At 33.9% G+C, this 6000-nt stretch overlaps 1 pseudogene; it reads right to left on the bottom strand.

Annotated features, from left to right (window-relative positions):
• Nucleotides 1–608: 608 nt before the first annotated feature.
• Nucleotides 609–5994, bottom strand: LOC145075361 (uncharacterized; annotated as a pseudogene).
• Between the last annotated feature and the right edge of the window lie 6 nt (nucleotides 5995–6000).

The following is a 6000-nucleotide window of genomic DNA, read 5'->3' as shown; positions in this document are numbered from 1 at the left end:
TGATTATGTTGGGTGTGTCATTCCCTGATGAGTTGGCTATAGGCTGGGTTCTACAGTCACTCCCTGAATCATATAATGAGTTCAAAAGAAAGTATTATATGATGGATCATGACGCAAACCTCATTGACCTAACTTACATGCTCATTGTTGCTGAATCAGAAATGATTTGGCAAAGCAATGGAGCATATTTGTTGGGAAAGTCAACCAACCATGCTTCCAAGGACGTTCTAGGAGAACCGACCTGCGTTTGCTTCCAAGAGAAAGGGCGTTGGATACAAGTCTGCCCTAAGAGCCTGAAGAGTCCAGAAGATGGGAGAGTCAAAAAGTATGGCTGTGCTTCAGGTAAAATCCACTATCTAATTCCATTAACACTACTAGAAAAACAGCCTTTTACGACATAAAATCAAAAACAGAGTATAATAAAGTTTGGTTAGGATAAGTGAAAATTAACAAATATTACTTTTCTATGACCTTAACCATTTACTTATGTGTCACATGTCCAAGATAAAAAGTGACCTCAGTGGAACCAATTGCTGCCATTTCAGCAACAACTTGAGGAAATTGAATTTTGAATTATATCATGTAATATTAGAAATTATGATGCAAAATCACTTCACCTCTATAGCAGATATCATTTTGGAACCCCAAGAATCCATGGTCTCTTTCCATTCGAGGAAACCTCCAGGTATAACCGACTCCGAGTTCAGTTCCTACATCAAAAAAAGTCAAATCCATGCAAAGTTTGATGAATATTCTATAGTATACAATACAATCCCTTTTTTGCCTAAAGTTATTTGGACACATCCATCTCATCTTGCAAAAGGATTTCATATACATCAGTCCTCACATTCATCTCTTTCTCACGCATAACTTCCAACAAATCCGATAACCAAATATTTTGAATTTTGAAATTTGAAATTTGAAATTGTAAGAGATGAAGATGTTATATTACCATGGACATGAGTGAATGGCATGAAAGTAAATTCTTCTAGCTGCTGACATGTCATGTGTGACATGGATTTCATACAACAAATATAATCGCCATAAAAGTACACAGCTTTTCAACATGTTGTCAACCAATTCCCTTTCAAAGATTCTATGTACTCTATGATGAGAGCTTCCTTTTCTAATCTCATATGATAATGCAAACAGACAAACACTCATGGATGGTTTCCTGTAAAATAGGGATGAGATTTAGAACCGGAAAACCGGACCGGAACCGGAACCGAACCGGACCCGGACCCGTTAGAACCGGAATATATAGAACCGGGTCCGGTTCCGGGTTTAAAAATTGGCTTTATCCGGGTTCCGGGTAATCCGGGTTTGGGTCCATTGGGTCCGGGTAAACCGGGTCTAAAATCTGGAACCGGTTTTTGGAACCGGAACCACTTTTAGGGCCGGAACCACTTTTTGTGAAACGTTTACAAGATGCATATCTTATTTGTTTCAACTCCAATTGACATACGGTTTTTTCCAACATGTAGTTTAGAGTTTGTACATGATTCTAGACTATAAATTTGTCATTTTTAGTTTTATATTCATTGACTTACAGTCCTCAAAAGTTGAGATACCAAAGCTGAAAGTTTTTAGTTTTTTAGTTTTTTTGTATTCGGTGGAAGTTTTAAAACATGCATATCTAATTCGTTTGAAGTCAGATTGACATGTGGTTTTTTCCAACTTCTATTTTACAGTTTGTACATGAGTTTAGACTATAATTTTGTCATTTTTGGTTTAACATTCAATGATTTACAGTCCTCCGAAGTCAGGATATCAAAACTGAAAATTTTCAACTTTTCAGCTATTTGTTTTTGTACTTTATATTATGTGAAAATATTAACACAAGTATATCTCATTCGTTTAAATTCGGATTGACATGCGGGTTTTTCCAGAGTGTATTTTAGAGTTTGTACATGATTTTAGACTCTAATTTTGTTAATTGTGGTTTCGTATTCAATAAGTTACAGCCCCCCAAAGTCGGGATATCAATATGAAAATTTTCAAAGTTCAACCCACTAAGTAGTAAGTAATTACCAAAAAATTCCGGTTTTTTCGGGTTTTCCGGGTCTAAACCCACTTTATCCGGTTCCAACCTACCCACTTTGATGTTTCCGGGTTTTCCGGTTCTAGACCCACTTTACTCGGAACCATACCCGGAACCGAACCGGAACCGGTTCCTATATACCGGTCCGGTTTACGGTTCTATAAAATCCCGTTAACCGGTTCCGGGTTTTCCGGGTCCGGGTCCATCCGGTCTGGGTTTGGACCCACTTTCATCCCTACTGTAAAACACCACAACAACATGATTCAGTTTCAAAGATTCATACTAATGACACAATTACCCCTATGAGGACAGATTAAAATTTTGATCTTACTTGTGTAAGTAATCATCAATGATCCATCGAAGCTTACTAGGGGAAGTATGAAGATGTCCAATTTGAATAATTGTATTATAGAGTTTGGGACTGAAGGGGTATATCTGTAATTCTTGCACCAAAATTTTCCAAATATTTGCAAGCTCTACTTCTGAATGATGCTTCCATAGCATTTGTATATAATAGTTGAATAGTAATTCAAGTTGATGAATTTGTCTTCTCCTTTCTGTATTTATAAAGATTATGTTATCCACAATAACTAAACAGATTCTACAATCTAACAAAATTAAATATGATAAAAAATGACTGATTTAAAATGATCATGAAATCACCTGGAAGCACCATGGAAAGAGATTGATTTAAAATTTCTATTCCAGATTCCAATCCAGAAGTCAACTCTTCAAATAAAGAAGCACGACAAATAGAAGCAACATAATTTTCATTAATACTCCCATGTATCCATGCTTCCTGAATTACCCTTATTTGTTCTTTAAATCCCTGACGTGCCCTTAACAGCTGTAAACTTGATGGTTGACTTTTGAATTGACTAAATTTTACCCCACATCCCAAGCAACAAAGAATGTGTAATGTTCGTGATAATGATGATTCTGAGCTTCTAGAAGAATTGTTGTTTGAAAGTTCAAGTTCAAGTTCAGCATACCAAAAGAATAAAAGTGAGGCGTTTGATTTGGGATCCTGTGAGTCGTATAAAATAAAATTAAATGATAATATATATATATATATATATATATATATATATATATATAAATATCTCAAGTTTTTGTAATTTGTAAAGTAAAGATAATCTTGATTTTTATTTCTTACCCATGGAAGCCCTTCAATGGATAATAATGCCATGTCAAATACTTTTCTTGCATATTCTATATTCCCAAATGCAGCTTCTCTTCTTGCATAAACACCACATAAATGTACATCCTGTATGTATTTAGTTATTTACTATTCAGTTATATAAAACATATTTTTATATCGAATAAATAATTAAATATAAACAAAATAAACATACCTGACGATTGCTTTTCAAGAGGCTTTTTGCCAATGTCCTACATGGAGTAATAGCAACACTAGAGGAGTTCATTTTTGTGTTTGAAATCTCTTCAGCAACAAGTGCAGCTTCTTTTAAAATATGGTCATGTGGAAATACATTTAAACATTGTAAACTAACATTTCTAACAAATTTCATCATTTCACTTCTCATGTTTATGTTATCAGAGCTGTTTAAAACATGTTATAAACTGTAACCACTTTAAGTTTGATTCTCATCTATTTTTGTGAATATCTCCTCAACTTTTCTCAAGTCATTTAATATAGAATCTGGTAATGAGTCCATAACTAGGGTTTTTTCAGCCCAACTTGAACTATTAGTTGAACACCTACAGAAAAATGAAAAAAAGAGAACTTTTTTAGATTATATTGTGATCAGATTATATTAGTTGAACACCTACAGATTACATATTAATGAATATGAGAGAAAACATGATGACTGATGAATATGAGTTCAGTTCCTACATCTTCCTCTATCTATTTTTTTTTCTAGGATTGTGATAGCTTTCTTCTATCTATGCCTTTTCAAGAAAACATGATGACTGATGAATATGAGAGAATGCATGATAGCTTAGGTAATTACCTTTGTTCAACATCTGATTGAAGACGAAGGAAGTCCTTTAATGTCTAATATTTGGAGAATGGAGGAAGATGAAAATATACAACAGGAGACGGATGATTGAGAAATTCGAATGGATGTTACTGATTACCTGTTGCATATGGTATTTATTCTTCTTTCTTCACCTCTACTTTTTTGTTTTGTTTTTCTTTCTACTATTTGTGGATGGCTGGTTTTATACAACTTTTGGTCCCAAAAAGTTTTTTCTAACAACTTTGGTCCTTATTTCAAAATCTTATAACATTTTTGGTCCCGTGTTCCAAATAAAATGAATATTTTTTGGTCCCTGGATATAGATGTTAGAAAAAAAATGGACCGAGAGAGAGAGAGAGAGGAATACGAGTCTCTCCAACAGCTCTGTTAGTTATCCCACTCTGCATTACCAAGGTTAAGAAGTAAAAGATAATTGAATATTTAGTTTTCTTAAATAGAAGTTTTGAATTAGGAAAAATTAAGGTAAATTTCTGATCTTACACATAGGACTTTTAATGCTTCTTCACCATCTAGTATTGGGATCTGTACAAGCTTAATTATCTTTCAAGCTGATAGGGAAATGAAACAAATTAGAAGATTCCATATGAAAGATATTGAAACTTACTTCTGTTACTCCAGAAAACAATATCCCATGTGATTTATGCTCCTTAATCTTTATGTTGTCCTTGGATAAATCAAAAGGTCCCTACAAGAAACACTCCCAGTTGCAATTATAAAACAGAGTTGAGGGATCTCTTTCAAAGCTATTTGAACAATAGAGATAGCTAATGGAAAAGCATATAACTAGCAAAGAGGCTTCAATGTAGCTCTTATTTAGCTTCTTTAACAGTGATACAATCACATAACAGATTACTGGAGCTGATTGAATCGGTAATAGCAATAACCAGATAACACATTAACACTCACTACACAGTTATCACAAAGTTCAACTTCAAACTATTGATAAAAATAAGATTTAAGATTTAAGTTAAAATTTTATTTGTCAGGTCCAGGGCTTATCTCATCTAAGCAGCTCGGTAGGATCTGGTCTGGCTTAGCATTTCCAAGTCTTTCAGAAACCAAGACGCCTCATCGATCTCAACCGTCTTTTCAATCGGAGAAAAGTACAATAATATATATATTATAATAAAATATATGTTGCAAAATAGAAATACAGAATACCTTCAATAATGCTTGTCTGGCTGCTTCCCTTTCCAGGTCTCTTTTCCGTTTTGCTTCTGCAGCAGCTTCCGCCTCTACTCGCCTCCGAGCATCTTCAGCTGCCTTGGCTTCTGTAGGTCTCTTTTTCTAAGATTAAATATATATATATATATATATATATATATATATATATATATAAAACCAGCCATAAAGATTCCACCCAAGACAAAAAAAAAACATATCTTGCAATTTCCAGATAATTCATATCATATACTACAAAGGATAACTTTAGATATACCTTTGCCCTAGTAAACTAAGTAGAAGCTTTAACATCTTTTACCTCCTTTTCAGAAGCACTGCTAGAATCAGAATCTGCAGTCAACAAACACTCAAGTATCATCAAACAACCCAAACTACAATTCACATCCAAACAGTACTTTGATAAAAGGGTTTAAGTTTAACATAACAAAAAATACCCTTAGATTTGTGCTCAAAGAAGCATAGGTGCTCAAGAACCCAACATTTAACTGAAAAATGAAAATAAGTTTGATTTAATATCAATGTCCATTAAACAATGTCCACAATAAATCACCATTAAACAGGAGAGCAAGAAGAATTCCCAAAAATCCATAAGCATAAATTATTATCTAATAAGTTGCAATCTTTAGACTTTAGGTGATATATCTAATCTAACACATGGAAATGGAGTTTGTTGCAGTTTTGACGAGACCAGACAGAAAGTGTAGTTATTCAGCAAAAGGACTCTCCCTTTCAAACCAAGACCATTGACCATTGACCATTGACCATTGCATA

This window comes from Lactuca serriola, chromosome 9, assembly GCF_051521515.1.
Source record: "Lactuca serriola cultivar US96UC23 chromosome 9, Lser_US96UC23_V15, whole genome shotgun sequence".
In the NCBI taxonomy this organism is placed as follows: Eukaryota; Viridiplantae; Streptophyta; class Magnoliopsida; order Asterales; family Asteraceae; genus Lactuca; species Lactuca serriola.
The sequence above is the reverse complement of the archived record's forward strand: the minus strand, read 5'-3'. Positions and strand labels throughout refer to the sequence as shown.